The 26,960-nt window shown below is 40.9% G+C and overlaps 1 pseudogene; it reads left to right on the top strand.

Moving 5' to 3' along the window:
• Positions 1-18,796: 18,796 nt before the first annotated feature.
• On the top strand, positions 18,797-21,776 carry LOC150027483 (uncharacterized; annotated as a pseudogene).
• Positions 21,777-26,960: the final 5,184 nt, after the last annotated feature.

Raw genomic sequence — 26,960 nt, 5'->3', positions numbered from 1 at the left:
GTGAATTGATTCAGCTCTTCATGCATTGCATCCACCCATTTCTTATCATTAAGTGCTTCTTCAATTGTCTTTGGTTCAACTTGAGAGACAAAAGTTATGTGCCTACAGAAGTTTGAGACAGTACTTCGTGTAGAAAACCCTCATTTATCTGACCAATGATGTTTTTCACTGACAGATCCCATGGAATTCTCCATTCTTTAGGCAACTCATCCTGCTGCAGAATTTCAACCGGTTGTTTCGATGAATCAATCGATTGGTTTTCTGGATAGGATTCCAGCTTCTGCAGAATGATGTTCTGTTCATCCTCTTCTGTGTAGTTCTTTGAGGATTTCATATCTTTGTGATCAACTTCATCAAACACCACATGAACAAATTCTTCTACAATCATGAGTCTCTTGTTGTAGACCCTATAAGCATGACTATTTGAGGAGTAGTCAATAAAGATGCCATTGTCAGCTTTTTCATCAAACTTTCCCAGATTTTCTTTTCCATTATTCAGAACAAAACAGCTGCATCCAAACACTTTTAGGTGACTAATGTTTGACTTCCTTCCATTGAAGAGTTCATAAGGAGTTTTCTTTAAGATTGGCCTTATGAGCATTATATTCATCACATAACAAGAGGTGCTAACAACATCAACCCAAAAATATTTGGGTAGGGAGTATTCACTTAGCATGGTTCTTGCTAATTCTTCAAGAGATGTGTTCTTTCTTTCCATTACTCCATTCTGTTGAGAAGTTCTTGGTGCAGAAAAGTTGTGCAAGATCCCCATCTTTTCACAGAATTTGCTGAATTTCTCATTTTGAAATTTCCTTCCATGATCACTCCTTATAGAACCAATGCTACTGTTTTTTGAAGGCAGAGAAAGCATCACTCTTTGATTCCAAGAAGAGTTTCCATGTGTACCTAGAAAAATCATCAACAATAACAAAAGCATAATAGTTACCACCAAGACTCATGGTTCTTGAAGGACCAAACAAGTCCATGTGCAACAACTCAATGGGTTTTGAAGATGAAACAACATTCTTTAATTTGAAGGAATGTTTGATTTGTTTCCCCTTTTGACATGCTTCACATATGTGGTCCTTCTCAAACTTGAGATTTGGTAACCCTATCACAAGGTCTTTTGAGGATCCATATTCTCATTTATCCACTTTCTATGAATTGATTGGAACCATGGAATTTGAAGAAAAGGACCTGGAATCAGTGTACCTAAGATTATTCTTTTTCTCACTAGGTGGAACAATAAGAGAATGGCTTAAATCCTACCTAAACCACAGTTTAAACAACCAGGGTGACATTGAAGAAAAATGTCTAAACATGTTTCTTCTACTCTCTTGCTTTAAGAAAACAAAATATGATATTTCTACATTCAGGAAAGAACCAGATGAGCCTTTATGTGAAGCATGAGAGCGCTTCAAAACACTTTTGGAAAGATGCCCGAACCAATGAATTTGAAGACGTGACCCAACTAAGTATCTTTCACAATGGTCTGAAGCATGACACAAAGACGATCTTAGATGCAACAGTAGGAGGAACCATGATGATTGTTGATGAAAAGCAAGCAACAAGAATTATAGATGTTTTGCCTTTGACAGACTATCAAGCACAACATGAAAAGACTCTTGGACATAAGAAAAAAGTGTTGGAACTAAACATAACTAGTGCACTCCTTACGCAAAACAAGATCCTAACCCTATAGATTGAAGCCCCAACAAAGAAAATGTCAAAGTTGCCATAAATCCTCAAACTCCCAATCAACCAAAGACATGTGAAACTTTGTGGAAAATAATTTCCAAATTAGAATTCTTGTGACCCCTCAACATCAGAAGTTTAGTATTTGAACAAACAAAGAAGGCAAGGCTGGTGAAATAATTCAAACTAGAAGTTTGGTTGGAAACAAAATAATGTATCCTCTAACTACAATCAATCCTAACAGCCACATCAACAACAATGTTATCCTTCACTCCAAGAAAGAACATAAAAATTAGAGGATACGCTAGAAAAATTTATACAAACCTCCTTAATGAATCAAAACAATACTAAGGCTTCTATAAAATTTTGGAAATACAGATGGGGTAGTTGACTGAGCAATTAGCATAACGCAAGTAAACCCCAAAGAACAGTGCAATGCGTAGAACCCAAGAATATGGAGATTGAGGTACATAGCGATCTAATCTTTTAAAAGGAGGAGGTTTTATTTGAGAAAAAAATTGAAAAAGAAAAATTGAAAACTTTTTTAAGAAAAATGGGAGACATTAGGGAGGAATGCAATAAAAATATACACTAGCCCTGATACAATCCAAGTAGTCAAGAAGATGACCAAGGACTCAAGTGACAATTCACACTGTGAGCAATCATCTCAACAATCAAGTCAAGACCCCACCAAAGTTCAAAAGGACCTCACCAGAAGAAGAACTAGGCATAGACCAAAACACCAAATGTTCTTTCTTCTGGTCTTTTTAAAAGACAAATAACATGTTTGTAAATAAATTGGGCTCACTTTGGGGGTCCAAATAGCAAAATAGGCTAGAGTAGGTTCACATACCATAAAAATGAGTGTACTTAGAGAAATTGGCTTGTACCAAGCCCACTTTTTCAAGACAATGCACCTAGAATTACGGTTTTTAACCTACCTTTTAGAAGATGTGCCTAAAGGTGCGATTTTGACCATGGTCAACACCCTAGGAAGCCCCTCTCCTTTTCTCCATTTTACCCTTCCCCATCTTGCCCACCTAGGCACCCATTACTATAAATAGGGTGTCTAGCCTCATGTATTCACAACTCGATTTTGAATAGTAAAGAAACTTTGCAGGAGTGATTTTGTGAGACTTGTGAGCTCTCATGTTGGGTCTTATCTTGGGTGGGTAATATCTCAAGTGGCGGCTCTAGTTATCTGGGTCTTATCTTGGGTGGGTAATATCTTAAGTTGCGGCTCTTGCATCACCCATCTTGGAGTCCCTTTGCTCCAAGTGGCGTGACTTCCTTTCTTTTCATAAGATCTCTTCATCCCTTCTTCTTTTATCTTTTATTTACACCTCCTTCCATTCCATACATGTCTTCTTCTAATCTTTAATTTTTTTTTCTTTACTTTGTTCTTCTTCTTTAATTAATCATTGTCTCTAATTTCGTTGCATCATTTGTCACCTTATAATTGTCTTTTCTCTTTTCCCTTCTAAGGTGAACCTTCACACTTACTTAACCACTTGGTTAAGTTCGTGTCCAGTGGGAATCTTCTTAGGGTTCTCACTATAATTGCTAAATAAAAAATATTAAAAAAAGTGCAACCAATAAATTGTGCAATCCTAAAATTAACTCACATCAAGCCCCTACCAAAGAAGGCGAAGGATCCTGAAAGTTCTACTGTCCTGGTAACTCTAGGAAATCTTCATGTGCATAATGCATTACTAGATTTAGGGGCCAATATCAATTTAATACCCTTTTTCTCATGAAGAAACTAGGAAAAGTGACTATAAAACCAACTAGCGTGACATTAAGAACGGCAAATTAAAGTTTACAACAACCATTTGAAATTATTGAAGACGTGCTAGTGAGAACCGATGGTCATGGAATTGGAGAAATGCAAGGAAGTCATTTGATTCTAGGTAGACCCTTCCTGAAAACAACAAGAATGATGATAGATGTGGATAAAGAAAATGTCTAATTACAAATTCAATACTGCATCTTCTTCCACCACTAGATGATTAACAATTGGATACTGCATCTTCTTAGTGAGCTCTTTAATTTCATGGAAATCCAAGAAACAATTTACCGACTCACACTCCTCTATAAAAGCATAATATCATGCTTTAGCTACTACAACATATGAGTTATAGTGGTTAAGTTTTCTACTCAATGATCTTCATATTCAACCAAGTGGTACTGTTGTTTTATATTGTGATAATTAACTTGCTCGTCATATTGCCAACAAATCTAATTTTCATGAATAGACCAAGCACATAGATATTAATTGCAATGTGGTTCATGAAAAGATCCAAGAGAACCTTCTACGCCTTCTTCCCATCAAAACTAAGAACTAACCAACTGATGTCTTCAAAAAAGTTCTTAACAACACTTCTTTCTAAAACATTGTATTAAAGATGGGAATAATGAGTATACATTACCTAACTTGAGGTGAAGGTGTTGAAATTGTTGTTTTAGAGCTCTAGACGATCAATGTTCTTGGCTAAACGATACTATGTGTGTTTAATGCGTTACAATGATCGTCTGATGCTTTAAATTAAGATAGATCGTCACTATTCATGCTCTATGATGGTCATCTATCATGGTAAGAGTCCACACAATGACTATTCAACTTGGTGGCGGTCCAAGCGTTGACTGCCTAATGTTTATGGAAGTTCTCGTGATCGTGTGACATTTTTAGCAGCGTTAGACGATATTTGTTTCACATTATTCTAGATTATTTAAGTAGCTTGTTTTGGCTACTAATGGTTTATGTTCTTTTATTCTTGTTAGTAACTTGATATGCTATATATATGACCAAGTTACTCACGTTAGGGGTAGGTTCAAGACTCATATGTTATACCCTGCTTTTTTGATTCAATGTTCAAGTTTCTGATTCAGTGAATTTTAATGCCATTCAAGTTTTGTTTTCTGATATTTGAAGTTTTTTTTTCGCTTTTGAAATATGATAAACTATATTTAATATCACATCGACTAGAAATAAGGCCAGTTTATAATATATAAGTAGGTGAAAACCTCACCTTACAAGCTGATTTTGTAAGGTTGAGATATGCTTAAACTCCACTTCTTAAGATATTATCAGAGTCGTTTAGATTTTATCCTAGCAAGAGTTTGTTGAGCCTATCGTATTATCCGCTATCGTGTCATTCGTTATATATAGTCTCACACATGAATTAGCATGTCTCAACGTGAAAGGAAGTATATTAAATATCTCACATTGACTAGAGATAAAATCAATTTATATATAAGTGAATAAAAATCTCACATCACAAACTGATTTCATAAGATTACATTAAACTTAAAATTTACTTCTTAATACAATAAATAAGTATAAACACGAAATAAAAGTATCTCTTGAATTTAATCTTAGTTCTTTCCTGAATAAATCGAATTAAGAAAAACACTACGCGCAAACACGTTATGAATATAATTATTAGCCATTTCATTATTTCGTGAATGTTTTACCCTCACCCAAGAATTCACCTGCAATATATATAATACCATAGTAAAAGTAATAAAGATGCTCTTCGTATTTGGGCTTCAGTACGTACTTTTGATCAATTGGGCTTTCTAGATTTTATTAAACTTTTTTGAATGATAATTTTTTTTAAACGTAATAATAATATTGTATTGTAAATAATGGTGTATAAGGGTTTGAGAAATTTATCAGCCAGTCCAATAAAAAAAATCTTAAATTAGGTTAGATCGAGTTTCTCAATCAAGTTTAACTCATCTTAAATCAGATTGAATTAAGTTTGGTCAATTAGATCACAAACTTTACATTTTTATATAAAATTTATAATTTTATTTCTTTTAGAATATATTTTTAAATAGACTATATTAATATTTGAGAATTTGAATGATTTAGTTTTTCAAAAATATACATTTAGTTAATAGAATAATGAAATAAACTGAATAACAATTATTTAATAAGTTTAATATACATTTTGCATCACTCAATCCGTAAGAAATTATCTCAAATTGAATTAGATTAGATTTAGCTAAACAACAAAATTATTTTTTCTGAGTATTGAGTAATGGAGTATCCCACCCAATGAATACAGTAACTACGTACCTACCTTGAGTGCATGAAAATTGGTAAGTTGTCAACTAAACTCATGAGATATAAAGTTTGTGATGTGAACAGCGAAGCATGCTCCTCACCATATATAATACAACAAAAGAAAGTGGTCCATGGAATCACCTTATATAAATCATAACTTAGAAAAAAAAAATGAAGAAAATTAGAAAACTACTTAGATAACTACTTGCAGTTGCCCCCAACTGGTGAGATAGTCAGAGATACCAAATGAGTTAGGATCACAAATGCAGAAAGGAGATGAGATGACAATGAAAGCTAATAACATATAAATTGATTGCAAACTAGAAAGGTTAATGAAAGGGACACTAAATGCATTTCATTTCCAACTATGGAGAAAGAAAGAGAGAGAGAGAGAATGTAGAATAATTTTATTTGCAAAACCTTCCTACCTTCGGGGTTTTATTAAAATACTCCCATCTAGAGAAATGGGCACTTGTGCTATCATGTCTTAAACTTAGTTCCACCAAAATAATATTCCCAAACTTGGTTTTCATCCTTTCAATTTTGTTTGTCTTTATTCATTTATCATATGAGGATAACAAAATGATGAATTATAATTATTTTTTCTACTTACTTTATTAATAATTAGTCTTGATTGAAAAAACTAATAATAATTTTCAATATAATAACTCCTAGTAGCCATGTTTTTCCTCCACAAAATGGCAACTTAACATCTTAAAGGAATATATATGTAATCTAGAGTTGGTAATATGGAGGGTTCCTCATCCAATCAACATTTGTCATAACTATTTTCCTATTGGAAAGCTAATAAAAGAAGGAAGAACATGAGGTTAAATTAATTTGAGTTTCAAATGTATCACAACAACTTTGGAAAAGGGAGTTTATAATAACACAATTTATAAAATTTTATATAATTAGTAAACCAATAATAATTCAATTTCTTAAATAATTTTATTAGAATGATACCATAAAAGTATGCTTCCAAGTATTCAATAATTCGCTGAAAGACTTCATTAGCATTTCTTTGGGGTGAGATTTTTCTCACGTGGACATAATGACGAACATTTGATATGCGGTTTTAAACACCGACCGACAACGCTGAAAATAGTATTATAAATAAAATTAAGAAGATTTTTGGTATTGTGGTTTCAAATGAGAGTATTCAATAGTTCCTCTCTTAGGTTAAAGTTATCTTATATATATATATATATATATATATATATATATATATATATATATATATATATATATATATATGATTATTCTTACAATTTTTAGGAGAAAACTCTAGGTATTGGAAAACAATTTTTTTTACTCTATTGAACCTTTAACTTTCGGTAATAGAACATCTTTTTGAAATTTATGTTGATTCTATTTTAGATAAGCATAGATCCTAGGTAATGAACAATTCAGTTACATAATGACTTAAGTGCTTTAATGAAAATTTCAAATTTTAAGACCAAGTTGTGAATATTTAATCTAAATCCAACTCAGCTATTGGGACTGGGTTATGATTTATGATTAATTAATTATAATGGTACTAGGTAAAGAAAGCTTTGAAAAAAAGAGTTTTGTTTAGCTTTTGTATGTTCGACTTATCTATAACAATATACAATCCCAAGCCATGAGCTAGACTAGTGAAAAGACTTAACTAGTATTAGTTTTGGACGCTTCCATCATAACTCTAAAACATTGCATTGCTTTGAAGTGAGAAACCCCCCATCATCACCTCTTCTCAAGTATATTTTTACTAGTTAGGTGGAATTAACGTATTATTTGAACGGTCACTTGGAACAAATATCTATACAGATCTATTTTATTTACAATTTGATTTAGAATTTGTTAATGTTAATAAACTTTAGAAGGATGATTAGGAAAACCAAAATACTCACTGACCTTAAACTCTTCCATTCCATCAAACATTATTTCACTTTTTGGTGCAAAAGCAAACTATAGTTTTACCAAAAAAATGTTCAAATTCAGTGAATTATGTTAGCTTTGGTCAACTGTGTAAGTGAGACATCACGTTCAATTAATTGATTTGAATAAAAGGTGTCTAGTTAAAATCATAACTATGCAAGTCCACCATCACCAACAGTGATCGTCTCAATTTTTTTATATGTACTTTAGGTCAGTGTTGGAGTCCTCCATCACCAACAGGTCCAAAACAATTGAAGTAAAAGTGCCACTATCAATTCTTCCATCATCAAACTCAGTACCACAACACCAATTTTTTATTATTTTTCACAATTTCAGATGAGACAACTTTTTTCCTTGTCTTTTTTTAGTTTTAGAGAAATAAGTTTCAAATTTTGCATGATAAGAAATGACTAAGACATAAAAGAATTATTAAAATATATGAAGTACGTAGTCCAGTAAAAATAATCTCTTATAATTCTAAAATAATTTAAAAAAGAAACATGAAAATAGACTAAAGATTATTCCATTGAGCAAAAACAAATAACAAGTCTTTTCAAGTGTCTGATTTTGCAGGGAGGAAATCTAAATGATTAAGGCTAGTAATCCAAATATCAGCCACAGGGAGGCTTTCAGCTCTGCAACCAAAAACGTGAGTTTAACCTTAATCACTACATTCATCAATATATATATAATTTTGTGATCCACACAGACAAGTGCATGCTGCAGTTTTCTATATTTTTCATGTTTTTTGGAGCCACTTGTGTCAATTCAACTACCTTGGTTAACACCATTAGGTGTTAACTTTACATATGCTTTGTTTGTACACACTAAATTGTGCTTTTCATCTGTAACATTGCTTACCCTTAACTGCACCTGTGATGTGTGCTTTTCATAATTGAATGTCCACACATGTAATATTCCATGTTAATATTTTTTAGATCAATCTTGATCCTGTCTTAATTGAGAGTATCGAGATTCGAATACTAATTAATAATTAATTGAGTTCAAATAGAAATAAAATATTTTTTTTATCACTTTCATATCTTCTTCATACACTTTGTACAACTTCTTTATACACTTATTTCACTTCTATTCTTTTACGCATTCTAATGCTCTTGTTGACACATACCGTCCCGTATCAGGGCGTTGACTAAGTCAAAGTCAACGACTGGAAAGTCAAAGTCAACTCAAGGTGTCGCCCAGGTGTAGAGACGCCAAGAGGAAGCGTCGCCAAGATAGAGACAAGGCGTCGCCAAGGCAAGGCGTCGCCAAGGCCAGGCGTCGCCTGGGTGGAGGCGTCGCCCAACCAGGGCGTAGCCAGATCAAACAGTGTAAAAGTAAGGCAATCACAGTATGGTTCCCCGATACCCATGGGTAGGAAAGACCATGGAGGGAGCGACGCCGTGGGAAAGCCTCAGGACCCGATATCTCGGGAAAGTGATAAAGAGAAGGAAAAGGTGACTTCAAGGCCATAGTGATAGTACCAGTGAAGGGCAACCTGACTCGTGAAGTACCCCTGCCGCCCCAGAGACGCCTTCGGGACAGATACGACCCAAGAGGAAGGTCACGCCCAGGATAACCGGGTGCAGGGTGCGAGAGGAAGGCAGATACGCTCTCAGAGTAAGTGGCTAGATACTTGGGGGCATGAGTTGGCACCCAAAAAGCCACCCCTAGCGCAGTAGCACTCCCCAGCAGGAGGGCTCACACGTAGAGACGTCCCCAGGTGGGCAGAAACGCCCCCAGATGGGGTCATGGCATCGTGAGGCCCTCCACGTGTACGACAGCCATGCCAGAATAGAAACACCCTCTAGTCAGGTGCCAGGTAATTAAAGATATTCAATACAGTTTCCCTTTCGAGCATTCAGGTACTATTAGGGCTCCCGAGCGTTTCAACGTCTTAAATGCGCTACGTTTCGTAATTAAGCGCTTTAATGAGTGCGTTACGTTTGAGATTGAAAGCGCTTTAAGGCGCTTTAAATGCTGGGGGCAGTTTAAATAGCGCTGGGAATGTCGGGAAAGGGGTTGGAACCTTTGGCAAATTTAGGAGAAACTCTCTGGTTGCTTGCCCGTGCTTACAAGTGACTGGAGAATATTTTTTCCTGAAGGAGACAACACACACACATATACACAGTTCTTTTACCACCTTCAGAGTGCCATACGCGGTGCTCAGATACGTGGGTGGTCAGTTCTTTGGTGTTTCTTGCTGGCTGACTTGAGCGTCGGAGTGCACACGGCCGCTAGGGCGCCTCTTTGTCCCTTTTTTTTGCAGGAATCCGCGGGCAACCAGCGGGAAGGAGACCCCAGCTGACGGTTGAGGTCGTGCACGAAGACGTCCCGGTCAACCGGACGGAACATTTGGCGCCCACCGTGGGGCCGATATAAAACATCAGTCGCATCACAAGTTCGAGAAAGTTTATCAAGTTACAGTAACGGTGAAGGAGTTTGGAGCGACAATGGCCCCCACCAGACGAAGAACAGCGCGCGCAGCCCCAACAGACCTATCCATGCAGCAGGTCCTGGAAATAATGAGGGGGCTGCAACAGGACATGGCGGATTCGAAAATGGAGCAGGAGCGCATGCAGGCAGACCTTGACGCCTCGGATGAGCGGAATGAAGAGCTCCACCGTGTGAATGAGGAGTTGCGCCAGGGCCTGAGAAACGATAGGAGGCGGCCTGGGCATGACGAGACGGAGAACCATTCCCCACCAAGGGAGTTTTCCACTCCTTTCTCACAGGAGATCCTAGACGCAGCAATCCCGAACACGTTCGCGGGACCCAAGGTGATCTTCACTGGGATGGAGGACCCAGAGACGCACCTGGCTGCATTTCACACGCAGATGGTCCTGATAGGCGGTTCTGATGCTGCCAAGTGCAAGCTCTTCATGAGCACCCTGACCGGGATGGCTATGGACTGGTTCATTAGCCTCCCAGAAGGTCATATCACATCCTTCCGCCAATTGTCGCGGTTATTCCGAGAACAGTACTTAGCCAACAAGGCCCCGTCGCCGGTCTCCTACGACCTGTTCGACGTGAAGCAATATCAGGGGGAGACCCTGAAGGAGTATATCAACCGCTTCGGGGCCCAGGTCGTGAAGGTTGGCACAACAGAAGAGCCTATGATCGTGTACGCGTTTGTGAAAGGCGTATGCCCCGGCCCCTTCGGAGAATCCATTATCCGTAATCGCCCTAGGACTTTCGCTGAACTACGGCGCAGGGCAGTAGAGCATATTGCTTCGGAAGGGGAGGTATGTGTGAAGCGCACCAGCGCCGTGCCCTCACGCCCGAGGGGACCGGCGCGAGTTCAACCCGTCAGAGTCAATGAGACCACGACGGGGAGAAAGAAGCCAGAGGCGAGACGCCCCTACGAAGCCAGAAAGCCCCAGCCCCGGGGCCCAGCTGGAGGCGAACGCCCCGCCAGAGAAAGAGCAAGACCGGCGAGGTACAACTTCGTAGTTGAGTTGAAGGATTTGATCGCCGTACCCAACATAGCCGAGAGGCTGAGGCGACCGGCGAAGACCGACAAGGTGTTAGGGCCCCGCAAAGACTCTTGGTGCGAATTTCACGAGGCTTTCGGGCACCAAGTTGATAATTGCCTGTCGTTGGGCTACCAGCTAGATGAGCTGGTGAGGACTGGGTTTTTGAAAGATTATGTCGCAGATTCCACCACGACCGCCACCTTGCCGCCGCCGGCAGATGAGCCAACACACGAGATGCCTGTGCTTGGCGAGGTCCACACCATTGCTGGAGGTTTTTCCGGCGGAGGACCCACCGCCTCCCAGCGGAAGAAATACTCGAGGGGGGTGAATTCAATCGAAGAGAGGCTCTCGGGGGAGCCCTGGGAGTCAGACATTGTGTTCACAAGAAGAGACCTCCGAGATGTGGTGCCCCACGACAACGATCCCGTTGTCATCTCAGTCGTCACAGCTGGAAGGAAGGTCCACAGAGTGCTTGTTGATCAAGGAAGCTCGGCAGACGTCATGTTTCTGTCGACCTTTAATAAGTTACGGTTGTCCCCCGATCTGCTGAGTCCCTATACGGGATGTTTGTATGGGTTTGGGGATAACCAGGTAGAGGTCCGGGGGTACCTGGAGTTGAGGACTACGTTCACAGACGGAGAGGCCTCCCGTACAGAGAGCATCCGGTACCTCGTCGTGAACGCCAATTCTGCCTACAATATTTTGCTGGGCAGACCGGCGTTAAACCGTCTGAGTGCAGTGTCCTCCACCCGTCACATGAAGATGAAGCTACCGGACCTCAGTGGCCGGGTGATAGTCATCAGGTCAGACCAGGAGGAGGCGAGGAAATGCTATGAAAACAGCCTGAAGACGAAGAGAGGCGTATTTATGGTGTATGAACGTCCGCCAAGAGCGGACACGACGATGGTTGAGGCGATGCCCGTTGGGCTGACGCCTGAAGCGGCCATAGCAGAGAGGGCGAGGCCCGAAGCAGATGTGCCAATGGAGGAAGGCCCTGACGATGCGGCGCCCGTAGAAGAGGCAGCACCTGTCGAAGAGGCGGCGTCCGTAGAAGATGATAGCAGGGAGCAGCCTGCAGCTAACGCCATAGAAAGGGAGATTGGCGGCAAAGCTTTCAAGTTAGGAAGCTCGCTAAGCCCAGAAGAACAGGAAGGGATGGTAGAAGTGATTTCGCGCCACCTGGATGCCTTCGCATGGTCCGCCTCGGATATGCCAGGCATCGACCCTGATTTCCTATGTCACCACCTCAGCATGGACGCCACGGTCCGCCCCGTGCGTCAGAGAAGGAGGAAGTTCAATGAGGAACGACAACAGGTGGTGAGAGACGAAACGCAGAAGCTGCTGAGTGCTGGCCACATTAGGGAGATTCAGTACCCTGAGTGGCTCGCCAATGTCGTCTTGGTGAAAAAGGCGAACGGAAAGTGGAGAATGTGCGTTGACTTCACGGACCTGAACAAGGCGTGCCCAAAGGATTCCTATCCGTTGCCCAGCATCGACGCCTTAGTGGACAGCGCGTCCGGCAGCAAGGTGTTAAGCTTCCTGGACGCCTTCTCAGGGTACAACCAAATCAAGATGCACCCAAGAGACGAGAGCAAAACTGCATTCATGACGGAGACATGCAGTTACTGTTATAAGGTGATGCCCTTCGGGCTGAAAAATGCGGGCGCTACGTACCAGAGGCTAATGGATAAGGTCCTGGCGCCAATGCTTGGGAGGAATGTGTACGCTTATGTCGACGACATGGTGGTGGCGTCGCAGAGTAGGGTGCAGCACATGGCAGACCTCGAGGAGTTGTTCAACACAATATCCAAATACCGCCTCAAGTTGAACCCCGAAAAGTGTGTTTTCGGGGTAGAGGCCGGTAAGTTCTTGGGTTTTTTGCTCACCGAGAGGGGAATAGAGGCGAACCCCGACAAATGTGCGGCTATTATCGCCATGCGGAGTCCGACATCGGTAAAGGAGGTGCAACAGTTGACAGGGCGGATGGCGGCGCTCTCGAGGTTTGTTTCCGCCGGAGGAGAAAAGGGGCACCCGTACTTCCAGTGCCTCAAGAGAAACAGTCGCTTTGCCTGGACTGATGAGTGCGAAGCGGCTTTCATTAAGCTGAAGGAGTACTTGGCGACGCCACCGGTTCTCTGCAAGCCAGTAACGGGCGTGCCCCTCCGGTTGTATTTTACTGTAACGGAGCGGGCCATCAGTTCTGTGTTGGTCCAAGAGCAGGACCAGAGTCAGAAGCCCATCTATTTTGTAAGCAAGGCCTTACAGGGGGCTGAGACAAGGTACCAAGCACTGGAAAAGGCGGCGCTGGCGGTAGTGTTTTCTGCTAGGAGGCTCCGTCATTACTTCCACAGTTTTACGGTGGTAGTGATGACCAATCTCCCCATACAGAAAGTGCTGCAGAAACCCGATGTGGCAGGAAGGATGGTACGCTGGGCAGTGGAGCTGTCAGAATTCGACATACAGTACGAGCCTAGAGGACCCATCAAAGGGCAGGTGTACGCGGATTTTGTAGCGGAACTTTCGCCCGGAGGTGAGCAAGAGGTGGAAGCGAGTTCACAGTGGCTGCTGTCGGTTGATGGCTCCTCAAACCAACAACGGAGTGGTGCGGGAATAGTGCTGGAAGGACCCGACGGCATACTGATCGAGCAGGCCTTGCGTTTTGCCTTCAAGGCAAGTAACAATCAAGCAGAATATGAAGCCCTGATTGCAGGAATGCTCTTGGCCAAGGAGATGGGCGCACAGAACCTCCTAGTGAAGAGCGACTCCCAGTTGATTACGGGGCAGGTGTCGGGTGAGTTCCAGGCGAAGGACCCACAGATGGCGGCGTATCTAAAATACGTCCAGTTGTTGAGAGGGGCGTTCAACGCTCTTGAGTTAATACACGTCCCGAGGGAGCAAAATGCCAGAGCTGACCTGCTCGCAAAGCTGGCCAGCTCAGGTAAGGGGGGTAGACAGAGGACAGTGATCCAGGAGACTCTCAAAGCTCCGCGTCGATTCGTGGAAGACAACAGAGTGGATGTCCTCCAGATTTATGCATCAAGGGGAAGGCCGAGGAGTCATTCCTCATTGACCCAAGATACGCAGAGGGCGCCCCACATCAGTATATACGCGGGTGTGTCTGAGGAAGAGCAGATGCAGGTCTGTGTCCTGTCCAAGGGAGACACCTGGATAACGCCCTATAAACGATACATGGCGGATGGGGCCCTTCTAGTGGACCCTGAAGAGGGTAAGAAAATCAAAAGAAATGCCGCAAGATATACTTTGGTGGATGGGGTGCTGTTCAGGCACGGTTTCACTCACCCTATCCTAACATGCGTCAGTGGCGATGAGTGCACCAGGATAATGGCGGAGCTACACGAAGGCATCTGCGGAAGCCATGTAGGAGGAAGGTCCTTAGCCTCCAAGGTAATACGCGCAGGTTTCTTCTGGCCAACAGTGAAAGAGGATTGCGCACGGCACGCCCAACGGTGTAAGCAATGCCAAAAGCACGCCGACTGGCACAAGGCGCCGCCAGAAGAGTTGCGGTCCATATACAACCCGTGGCCTTTCCACACATGGGGAATTGACATCCTAGGCCCTTTCCCACTGGCAATAAGGCAGATGAAATATCTGATCGTCGCCATAGAATACTTCACTAAGTGGATAGAGGCAGAGCCCGTGGCACAAATCACTGCGCATAAGGTACATCATTTTGTGTGGAGAAACATCGTGTGTCGCTTTGGCGTACCCAGGCGCCTGATATCTGACAACGGGACCCAGTTCGCCAGTCAGCAGTTGAGAAATCTGTGCGCTGAAGTGGGAATCAAGCAAGTGTTCGCGTCGGTCGAACACCCCCAGACCAACGGACAAGTAGAGTCAGCAAACAGAGTTCTGCTGAGGGGGTTGAAAAGAAGGTTAAAGAAGGCCAAAGGGGCGTGGGCAGAAGAGGTGCCAAGGATTGTATGGGCATACCACACCACGCCCCAATCTACTACTATGGAGACGCCTTTCAGTTTGGTGTACGGGTCGGACGCGATGATTCCAGTAGAAATACACGAAAGCTCACCGCGTTTTCAAAACTTTGGGGTGGAGGAATCTAATGAGGAGAGACGGGTAAACCTGGATCTGCTAGAAGAGGCCAGGGAAGAAGCTAGAATAAAAGTTGAAGCGATGAAGAGAAGAGTGGAGCGGCAATATAGCTCTAAAGTAAAGCCGCGACAGTTTCAGGTGGGCGACCTAGTGATGAGGAAAGCTCACCCATACGAGTTGGAGAATAAGCTGTCTCCCAAGTGGACCGGGCCCTTCAGAGTTACTGAGGCTAAGGGCAACGGTTCGTACAACCTGGAGACTTTAGATGGAGGCCCTATCCCGCGCAGTTGGAATGCAGCCAACTTAAAATTTTATTTCAGTTGACTTATGTAAGCAACATGTAACAATTTAGTTAAAGGGGACGCTCTTTTTCCCTTTCGGGGGGTGTTTTAATGAGGTCACCCTAATAAATGGAAAAACCAGTTGAGAAAAAGAAGTGCCTTGGTTTTCAACCTTTATCTTTCCTTGTTAGAAGTAATGTGATGCGCCGCTTAGGCCATGGTGTCGCCAAGGAAGAAGGCGTCGCCTAGGTCTTGGCGTTGCCCAGAAAGAAGGCGTCGCCCAAGTAAAAGCATGCATCGTTGGCAGAACGAGACGAAAGGAAGTCGCGCGGTATATGAAGCATAAGCAAAGTAAAGTGGCGTTGTAAAGAATTATGACATTGAAAAGTTGTTGTTACAAGCAATGTTCAGTACAAAATGCAAAAACACAAACAAGCCACTTCTCAGCGCTCATCAGAGTCATCACTGGAGGAAGGCGAAGCCCCTTTCCCAGCCCGCAGCGCTCGAGTAAGTCGTGTCCTCTTTTCTTGGCTTATTTTCGAACCTGCACAAAGGGAACAGATGTATTAGAGACACTGTGAAGAAAGACAGGCACAGTTAGAAAGTAACGAAGGACGAAGTTGCCTAAGGCAGTGGTTCTCACATATGTACTTCTCAAGAGTCCTAGCGTTGAACTCCAAGCTGATCACCGTAGCAGAGTCAAAGCCTCCCGCCTCAGCAAGAATCCGGCAAGCTATTTGATCACTTGGAGCCAGATTCTTGAGGGGTTTGGCTTTGAGGGCCTTTTCCTCTCTCACCCAGTACAGTGGAAACCCATCCAGAGCGTCGGGAACAAGGTCAGTACGACAGATCTTGAAGAACCGGCCTTTCCACCCGGTGAACGAGCTCTGGAAGGGTGTGAAGAGAACCCTCCCGGGCACATTACTGAGAGTTACCCAGAGGTTGTGTCTCTGTCTCTTCACCTCAAAGAAGTGAAGAAAGAGGTCAACCGAGGGTGCACAACCTAGAAACCCGAAGAGAACGTCGAAGGCCTTGACAAAGGCCCAGCTGTTGGGATATAACTGGGCCGGAGCAACGTTGATCTCCGTCAGCAGTTCCTTCTCAAACCAGGAGAAGGGTAAGCGCACCCGGATGGTCTTGAACACCACCTGGTAAAAGTAAAAGAAAGGGACCCCGTCGTTGGCCCGTTCGTCTCCACACACTGGCTCCCCCAGAGTGTAAGGGAGCACAGCGATGTCGTCATCGTGCCTCCTTGCGAAGGCGCGGTGGTCTTGGTTTTCGCCATCAACGCCAATGCTGAAGATCAAAAGAGAAAGAAAGGGTTCAGAGAAAAGGGGTTTGGGGAGAAGAAAAGGGGAAAATGGAAGAACCCTAGGAGCGCCCTACCCACAAGAGTACGAAGGGAAGCGAGAGGAACAACGAAGCATACAAACAATATCCAGAGAAATACGAGAATAACAACAGTCCCAGGCAGTTTCCTATAATGCGACGAAAGTGAAGAGTTGTGAGTGCTCGAAACCATACCTTTGCTGTTGAAATGGGGGCAGTAGGAGAGCCCAGGAAGGGGAGAATCGCAATTGCAGAGAAAAAAGGTTTTGGAGGCGATGAACAGTGCGAAGTAGCAGAGTGAATGAATGTAACAGTAGGGTGAGCGCGGGGTTTGGAGTAACTTAAACGTTACATTTCGCAACTCAAGAGGTGCTAACTAAGGGCCGCAGGATCGGGCCACGCGTCAGAGGGTCGATTGCCCAGGGGAAACGCAAAGGTCTCTAAAGGAGGACCACGCGATGGGCCACGTGGCGCGCGATCAAGGGTAGCCCAAAAGGCGTTATCATCCCCATTTCAGGGAATGTCCAATCGGTCATTAAGAATACCCCTGTGGTTCAGAAAATGTCGCGTCAGTAATTCGAAAAATTGCTGAGTCAGCAGAGAATGACACGTCATCAGGAGGGCACGTGGATGGTGGGGGCAAGGCTTTAGTCTTTGCGCTGAAGACAAGTCTTCGGCTTAAGACTGGGGGGCTTGTGTACCGTCCCGTATCAGGGCGTTGACTAAGTCAAAGTCAACGACTGGAAAGTCAAAGTCAACTCAAGGTGTCGCCCAGGTGTAGAGACGCCAAGAGGAAGCGTCGCCAAGATAGAGACAAGGCGTCGCCAAGGCAAGGCGTCGCCAAGGCCAGGCGTCGCCTGGGTGGAGGCGTCGCCCAACCAGGGCGTAGCCAGATCAAACAGTGTAAAAGTAAGGCAATCACAGTATGGTTCCCCGATACGCATGGGTAGGAAAGACCATGGAGGGAGCGACGCCGTGGGAAAGCCTCAGGACCCGATATCTCGGGAAAGTGATAAAGAGAAGGAAAAGGTGGCTTCAAGGCCATAGTGATAGTACCAGTGAAGGGCAACCTGACTCGTGAAGTACCCCTGCCGCCCCAGAGACGCCTTCGGGACAGATACGACCCAAGAGGAAGGTCACGCCCAGGATAACCGGGTGCAGGGTGCGAGAGGAAGGCAGATACGCTCTCAGAGTAAGTGGCTAGATACTTGGGGGCATGAGTTGGCACCCAAAAAGCCACCCCTAGCGCAGTAGCACTCCCCAGCAGGAGGGCTCACACGTAGAGACGTCCCCAGGTGGGCAGAAACGCCCCCAGATGGGGTCATGGCATCGTGAGGCCCTCCACGTGTACGACAGCCATGCCAGAATAGAAACACCCTCTGGTCAGGTGCTAGGTAATTAAAGATATTCAATACAGTTTCCCTTTCGAGCATTCAGGTACTATTAGGGCTCCCGAGCGTTTCAACGTCTTAAATGCGCTACGTTTCGTAATTAAGCGCTTTAATGAGTGCGTTACGTTTGAGATTGAAAGCGCTTTAAGGCGCTTTAAATGCTGGGGGCAGTTTAAATAGCGCTGGGAATGTCGGGAAAGGGGTTGGAACCTTTGGCAAATTTAGGAGAAACTCTCTGGTTGCTTGCCCGTGCTTTAAGATTACGTACAAGTGACTGGAGAATATTTTTGCCTGAAGGAGACAACACACACACATATACAGAGTTCTTTTACCACCTTCAGAGTGCCACACGCGGTGCTCAGATACGTGGGTGGTCAGTTTTTTGGTGTTTCTTGCTGGCTGACTTGAGCATCGGAGTGCACACGGCCGCTAGGGCGCCTCTTTGTCCCTTTTTTTTGCAGGAATCCGCGGGCAACCAGCGGGGAGGAGACCCCAGCTGACGGTTGAGGTCGTGCACGAAGACGTCCCGGTCAACCGGACGGAACAAAACAATTCCATTTAGATATGGATAAGTCTTGGATTAACATGCCTCGAAATACATGTCAGTACATGGACAAATTGAATAAATTTTTGGACTTTGTATTTGCTAATAATAGCGTTGAGGGTAAGATAATTTTCCCATGTCCGAAATGCAATCTTAAGAAATGGCAAACTCGAGAAGCAACTCATGAGCACTTGATTCTTCATCCTTTTCTAAAAGGTTATACATTCTAGCTTCTACATGGCGAGACAAGTTTTGTAAAAAATACGACTGAAACACCTCCAGTTTTCCAATCAAATGAGCATAAAGTTTCTGGTAATGATCCCATACGTGTCATGGTTAATGACGCATTCGGAAAAAAAAATTCTATGATGATAACGTGGAGGATGATGAGGATATGCGTCCTAGATCAAGCGAAATGATGCCTGATGAAATTGCTGAGTATTTGAAGTTTATGCATAATGGGCAACAAAGTTTGTATGAAAGATGTGACAAGTATTCTAAACTTTCTTTCTTGCTCAAATTGTACCACATCAACTGTCTATGTAGAATGACTGACAAGGAAATGTCAATGATATTGGAGTTGTTAGCAGATGCCTTTGATTATGCTAAAATTCCATGTTCCTTCTATGAAGCTAAGAAAATCATCAATAAGCTTGACCTTCATTACACCAAAATTGATGCTTGCCCAAATGATTGCATGTTGTACTATGGAGAAGACAAAGACAATGAAGTTTGTAAGAAATGTAATGAATCTAGATGGAAAAGAAGAAAAAAGAACAAGACTATTGATGGTACTATGAAAAAGCAAAAGAAAGTTCCTGCTAAAGTTTTAAGATATTTTCCATTGAAGCCACACTTACAATGAATGTTTATGTCTTCTAAAATAGCTGAGCATATGCAATGGCATGCTTCAGGAAATACAAATGACGGCATACTAAGGCATCCGAGGGATTCAGAAGCATGGAAGAACTTTGATCTAATGAATCCTCAATTTGCTTCAGATGCTCGAAATGTCAAACTTGGTTTGGCTGTTGATGGATTCAATACATTTGGTGATTTGAGTACAAGTCATAGTACTTGGCCTATTGTACTCATACCCTACAATCTTCCTCCTTGGATGTGTATGAAGCAAAGTTCATTCATTCTTTCCATGATCATTCCCGGTAAAAGAGCACCAGGAAATGATATTGATGTATATTTAAGGCCATTAATTGAAGAATTAAAAGAGCTATGGAACAATGGACTTAAAAGTTTTTATTCATATAGCAATGAAGTGTTTAATATGCATGCAGCTATATTGTGGACTATTAGTGATTTTCCTGGTTTGGGAACCTTATCTGGGTGGAATACACATACTGGGTTGGCTTGCCCTAGGTGTAATTTTGACACTACTCCTAAGAAGATTCAGGGTAAATTTTGTTTCATGAATCATCGACGTTGGTTAAATGCAAGACACAAATTTAGATTAGCCCGCATTCATTTTGATGGAAGTGTGGAAAATAGAAATTCTCCTTTGACAATATCAGGAACAGATGTCTTAAGACAAGTTGAGAATGTCAATATCATATTTGGGAAAGAACCATAAGTTGAGGAACTGGGGAAAAGACAACGCAGAGATCACCAAGCTATTGATGGCCCTCTACAATGGCGAAAAAAAAGTATATTTTTTGAACTTCCTTATTGGGTAAACAATTTATTGCACCCTAATCTAGATGTTATGCACTATGTGATAATGTGGTGTATACATTATTGAACCAAGGTAAAAAATCAAAAGATAACCTAAAGGCACGAAAGGACTTAAAAGATTGTGGTGTTAGACCTGATCTTTGGCCTGATGAAAATAATAAATATCTTCCTGCTATATATACATTGACAAGCATACATTTCTGACAACACTAAAGAACATCATTGTTCCATATAGCTACACAAGTAACATTAGTAGATGTGTTGATGTTAAACAATGTAAGCTTGGAGGATTGAAAAGTCATCATTCACATGTTTTGATGGAGCAACTTCTACCTTTAGCAATGAAAAAGACAGGAAGTGTGCTATGTTTTGATTGATTTGTGTTCATTTTTTATAAACTTATGCAGTAAAGTTTTAAAAGTGGATGAACTTAACCAACTGGAAAATAGAGTTGTTCTCACATTATGTCACATGGAGATATTATTTCCTCCTACATTTTTTACAGTCATGGTTCATTTGATTGTGCATTTGGTGGAAGATGCCAAGCTTGGAGGACCTGTCCAGTATAAATGTCCCATTGAGAGATATTTAGGAAAATTGAAATCTTATGTGCGTAACAAGGCATGACCAGAAGGCTCAATAGCTGAAGGCTACATGGCTTTAACCTTTTGTTCAAGATATTTAAATGAAATTGATACTGTATTTAATCGAATAAGACGTGTTAATGATGAACCAGACACTATGTCATCTAGTGCAAGCACTATGTTTCCACCTGTTGGAAAACCAATTGGGTCTTTTACTTACTTCTCTTTATCAACAAAGAAAAAGTTACAAACACATAGTCATATATTGACTAATTGTGCCCAAGTTGACCCTTTCCTTCAGTAAGTACTTTGACTTTATAACTTATTACGATTCGTCTGCAATTGAACACTAATCATGTAATTATTATTTATTTAATTTAGAGAATTTAGAGACATTATACGAAGACAATTAAGAAGTCGTACACGATCATCCTCTGTGATAGATAAGAGGGTTCATAGAGAATTTACATAATGGTTTCTCGTCGTGTATGTATAATTTATATTGTTGAGGTTTGATTATATTGAATATATAGAATTGTCTTGATCATATTTTCCTCTTTTTTAGATAAGAAATGAGTTTAATGGACCTCACTCAGATGATTTAAAGTTCTTAGCTATGGGGCCAATTGATAGTGCAAAACGTTACAATGCTTACAATGTAAATGGCTTCAAGTTCCGTACATTGGAGAGAGATGAAGGACTTAAAACACAAAACAGTGGGATATTTTGATGACTTTGAGCTCTTGATCTTGCGGTTTTTGTGGTGGTTTTGGCAGAAGCATTCACAGATTGAGGTGGAATAAGGCTCTCCTAGGAATTGTGTAAGCCTTAGAGGTGCATGAAGAGTATGAAGATGAGAGAGGTTCGGCCAACTCTCCTTGAGGTCAAAGAATTGAAGATTAACGACCTAAATCTAAAGAGATTTGAGGCAAGGGAGTATGAATGGCACAAATTTGGCAGCATTTCAATACTCAAAATAATCTTGTGAAAACATGAACCAAGCACCTCCTTATATAGGCTTGGAGGGCTGGAATTTGAAGAGCCAAATACAAATGAAATGAGAGCCAAATTCAAAGTGTTGGCACATGTGAAAAGTGGCGCCTATTTTCAGCCCATGTGAGGTAAGATTCTAGAATGCTTCCATGTGCTAATTCATCTAGAACTTACACTCATCTAGGGTCAAATTGGGTCGGTCCTAAGTTTAATTATAAATTTATATTTCTAATTAAACATAGGTTTAGCCTTTTAAGTACCACTTTGCATGTTTAATCACATTTACAAAAAGATTTAAACTATGCTACTTTGACTAGAAAAGTAAGAAAAACTATGACACACTAGACTCTATGACATGTAAAATGTGTCCTCTTGACCCCTCTTTGACTATGACTCTAGTGGTTGCCTCAATGTAGCATTTTGGTGGCCTCTCAAAGGGTTGGTGTTGGGGCCTCTTCCATCATATTTGGTACTTTTGGGACAAGGAGTTATGCAAGTAGCATCGACAATCAAATGCAATTTGGGGGTGTGCCTTATTATGGAAAATTGGTAGACATGATTGAGATAAACTATAATGGTCGATTTTTTGTTACTTTGTTCAAATGTATGTGGGCTAATACAACTACTTCTAGAGGGATTATGACAGATAATCTTGGATTTACACTAGTAAACTTTACACGTTTGATACACATTGGTGATAATGATGATGATGAACCATACATCCAAGCTAAAGAAGCACAAATGGTTTATTATGTAGTGGATGAATTAGCTAAAGATTGGAGCATTCCCGTGCCTCTAAAGCCACGAGACTTATATGACATGGGAGAAGATAATTATCGTTACATGTACTTGTGTAATAATTTTGAAGGCTAAGTTTGAAGTTGAATCTGATGCTCATGTAAGATATATCTTCAAATCACTTAACACAAAGTGGACTGAGTATAGGCAACAACTATGGCAACAAAGAAAAGATGGAACACACAATAGAGATGAAATTATTGCAATGTGTCCAGAAGTAATGAATAAAGACCTGATGGAAACCAAGTAGAGGATGCTCAAGGCCATGAAGCCCAAGCCCAACAAGGGGCCCAAGCCCATCAAAGGGTCCAAGCCCAATAAGGGGCCCAAGCCCAACGAATTACTAGGAGCATGGCAAGAGCTTTGGGACAAGAGTATAATAAAATGGCTCTTCTTATTTCTTTTGTAGAATAGGGGTGTGAATGTAATAAAAAGGTGTAAGTAGTAAGGGAGTCTAGGGGGGAGTGTAGATAGGAACCTAGGGGGTGCCAATCTAGGAAGGAAAGTCACACTTCCTTCATTGTCTAGATTGGCGCCGAATTTCATTGCATTTGTGTGCCATTTAGCTTGCATTTTCAGCACCTCTAGGCTATAAATAAAGGTGCTTAGCTTGTACAATTCAGATTGGAATTTTATAGTAGAGAGACTATACTCAATTTTGGAGAGAATTTGTGAGTTTTGAGTCTTCCTCTTCTTTGCCTTATCTTGTGAGCTATGGTGAGCTTCAAGTGGTGGCACTCCATCACTTATCTTGGTTCAAGGTTCCAAGTGGCGTGAATGGCTTCTTCCAATTCTCAAAATCCAGCAAGCATCTTCTTCTATAAGTGTTCTTCTTCCTTTTCTTCAATTTTCCATTCGGTAGTTTTGATTCCTAGAGTTTACTTCTTTTCCTACCGTTTATTTTTGTGTTTCCAGCATTGTGTTCTTAATTCTGTTTTGGTTCAGTAGCTATCTTTTAAATTCTGTCCAGTTTTAATTCTTGTTCTTCTTTCCTTTTGTTTTGATTCAATTTGACAATACATGGACTTCCATATGAGTCTTGGTTGGTGCTTAGTTTTGGTGAGTTCTTGAATTTAGAACATTGATCCAATTCTAAAGTAAAGTGCCTTTCAAATCCAGCTCAAGTTGTTCCTAAGAATGTCAAGAATCATGTGTTCTTGTAGTTACATTCACATCATGACCATTGGGCTTCTTTTGTTGACTACCGTTTAAATTCAAGGACAAAGGTAATAAAAACTACTTTATTCTTTAAAGTGTTGATTTATTTATATTTAGTTCTTTTACTGCATGTATGCTTAGGAAACTGCCAAAAAGAACAAGGATAATAGAAAGAAGCAAACAGTTCCTCATACTGGTGGATCCAAGAGCATTGCGCACGGAAGAAAGATGAGATGGTAACTTGATTCTCCTATAATTTTTGTTATATCATATATCATGATTCATATACTTTTGTTACATTTTATAGGAGAAAGAGCTTGGTCGCAAAGTTAGTAGGGGAGAAGTATGGGTAGCAACACACAAACATGCTAACGGAGAATTTGTAAATGATGGGGCAAGAGAGGTTGGGGTAAGTATCATTTTTGTAAAGATGTAAACTCAACCAAATTGGATGTGAGCTTCATTTATAACTTTTTTCATTCTTTGTAGGAAAATATTCAAGCATATGAGTCAAATACATCTTCCCTCTCACATGATATATCAATTGATGATTCACTAGCTCATGCCTTTGGAAGTGAAGAACATTGTGGTCGTGTTCGAGGGATGGGATTGGGACCTTGCCCTTCTCATGTGTTTGGATATACTAGAAATTCTCGCACTGGATATCTTCAACTACTTCTTATAGAGAATTGGATAATCAAGTTTTTGAACATGCATTTTCTTATGTAGCAATTTGGTGTTGTTTACTTTAGATTATCATGCCAAGATTGGAAATGTTGTATTGAATATTATTCACACAAAATTATAGGAAATTTAGTATAGCTTTTGTTGATAAATTGGTTATTTTTAATGTGTATGGTTTTCTCACTCTTTTTCATGATAAATTGTGTTTTAATATAGGTTATTGCATTAAAGTCACAATTGGATGAACAAAATAAAAGATATGAAGAACGTGAAAAAAGATATGAAGAACATGAAAAAAGATTTGAGATAATGATGAATTTTTTCTTTCAAAGTTATCAAGGTCAATTGCCTCCTGAGTTGACTATGTTCAATCGTTCATCGGTAATGTTTAAAAAATTTAAATAACTTGTTTTATTTTTCATATTTACATTTCTAATTGTGATATATGTTTATATTGTAGGTGTTTGATCAAGGAAGTGTGCCAAAAAATTAGGAAGGCAAAACCAAAACCATAATAATAATAATGCACCAAACACACTCATTCAACAAATTAAGAATTCATGTGGGATTAGAACGTGATCAAAACCTGTTGGAAGGTTATCAAAATATTCCTCAGTATCTTATATTCTTGGGAAAGTTGCATTATCTGAACTGATTTTACGTGCTAATGGGGTGAGAAAGGTACATTTTCATGGGAATGAGGAAAGTTATTTTTTAACTCTAATTTAACTTCCATTTCATTTTTATATCTTTAATCATTTTAAAATTTAAAAACATTCCAAGGAATATGAAAAATGAACCAAGCATATTTTTGGACATGCATAGGAATAAGATTCTGACTAAAAATTCTCTCTAATGTTATTCCTGGTATTACAATTATATAACTTAAACCTAGAGGATGTATGTTGTAACCACAACAATGATAGAGGTTGTAATTGAAGATGGATTCGCAATTGTGGATCCAAGAAATACCGCTATGCAGTTGAGCTATATCATCACTATGGCTGCTATTTAACAACTCTAATTGATATTGGTTATGTTATAGCCATATTTGAAATGAGGGCATAAAATTGCCAACTGACCAGTTTGTATTGGGTTAAGTTTGGTTTTCGTGCTTAGTTTTTGAACATCTATAGTAAACTTTTTAACATTTAGTTCCTTAAAAAGGATATGTCACCATTTTATGATATGGTATTGTTTGAGTGAATATATGTTTTTTCTGCTTGAATCATGTGTGTTTGGAAATTGAGAGGTCATTTCAGATTATGGTTCATAACTATATGTAGTATGCTAATAAAAATTCTGTTTGATCGTTACAGGTTCTAAATTGCCACGAGTCTACCATATACATCTTAGCACCTTTGAGATATGCTATTGTCTATGGGTGTTCAGATGCCACAATAGTTCTAGGAGCAGTAGGCAAGGTAATACTTAGTAGCTTTGTGTCCTGTTTGTGAAAGGAGCATAATGATTATATAAGGAATGAACAATTATGAAATTTGTTTTTGTACCATAGTGCAATATTGTTAAATGTTTGGAATGATGGCATATTGGCAGTATGTTTGAATCAAACTGTTGTTTTCTTTCTACACAGCTCCTCCGTTTATGGCCAAAATGGTTTGTCCAATCTTCTTGTGTGCGGTAGTGGGGAAGATATTGCTTAAAATGTTTTTCAGTGCTTTTATTAGGTGTTTTGTGTTATTAGATAAGATTAAGGTGCCTAATGATCATTGAATCTTCTAATGCATTACTACAACTGTAGTTTGGAGGTTCTCTAGTCAAGGTTTTGTACCTGTGGGGTTTATGTGCGTTTGATACTGTTCAGTCAAACATGAATTGATTCTTTTTCAAGTTTTCCTTTATCTCGTAGCAAAAAACTTTGGAGGTTGGGAACGAAGGCAGGGGATTTTTTCTGTGTGGAGGAAGGGTTAGAATTATTGGGACTTGCTCAACATGATATTATGGGGGTGACCACGTTCAATTTGGTCAAGGTTAGAAATTGGGATACCTTAAGCTTAAAATAACTCACAAGTTTCTACTGGAAGATAAATAAATCCACTTCAAAGAAGATAGATAAATATCCTATTTCATTGATAATGCTTTAGTCAGGATTAGTTTAGTAAAACTTGCAATATGCTGAAGCCCAATACAGTACATTGCCATAAAATAAGTGCGACTTCAGAAAAAATTCCTTTGAATGGAGTATTGTGTTTAAAGTTGTACCGATTAGGTCATCGGGTGTGATGACGTGGCAGCAAGCGATAATATAGGCGTGAACAGG

The sequence above is a fragment of the Phaseolus vulgaris genome, chromosome 5 (assembly GCF_051622355.1).
Source record: "Phaseolus vulgaris cultivar YP4 chromosome 5, ASM5162235v1, whole genome shotgun sequence".
In the NCBI taxonomy this organism is placed as follows: Eukaryota; Viridiplantae; Streptophyta; class Magnoliopsida; order Fabales; family Fabaceae; genus Phaseolus; species Phaseolus vulgaris.
This window is presented reverse-complemented; position numbering and strand designations above follow the sequence as displayed.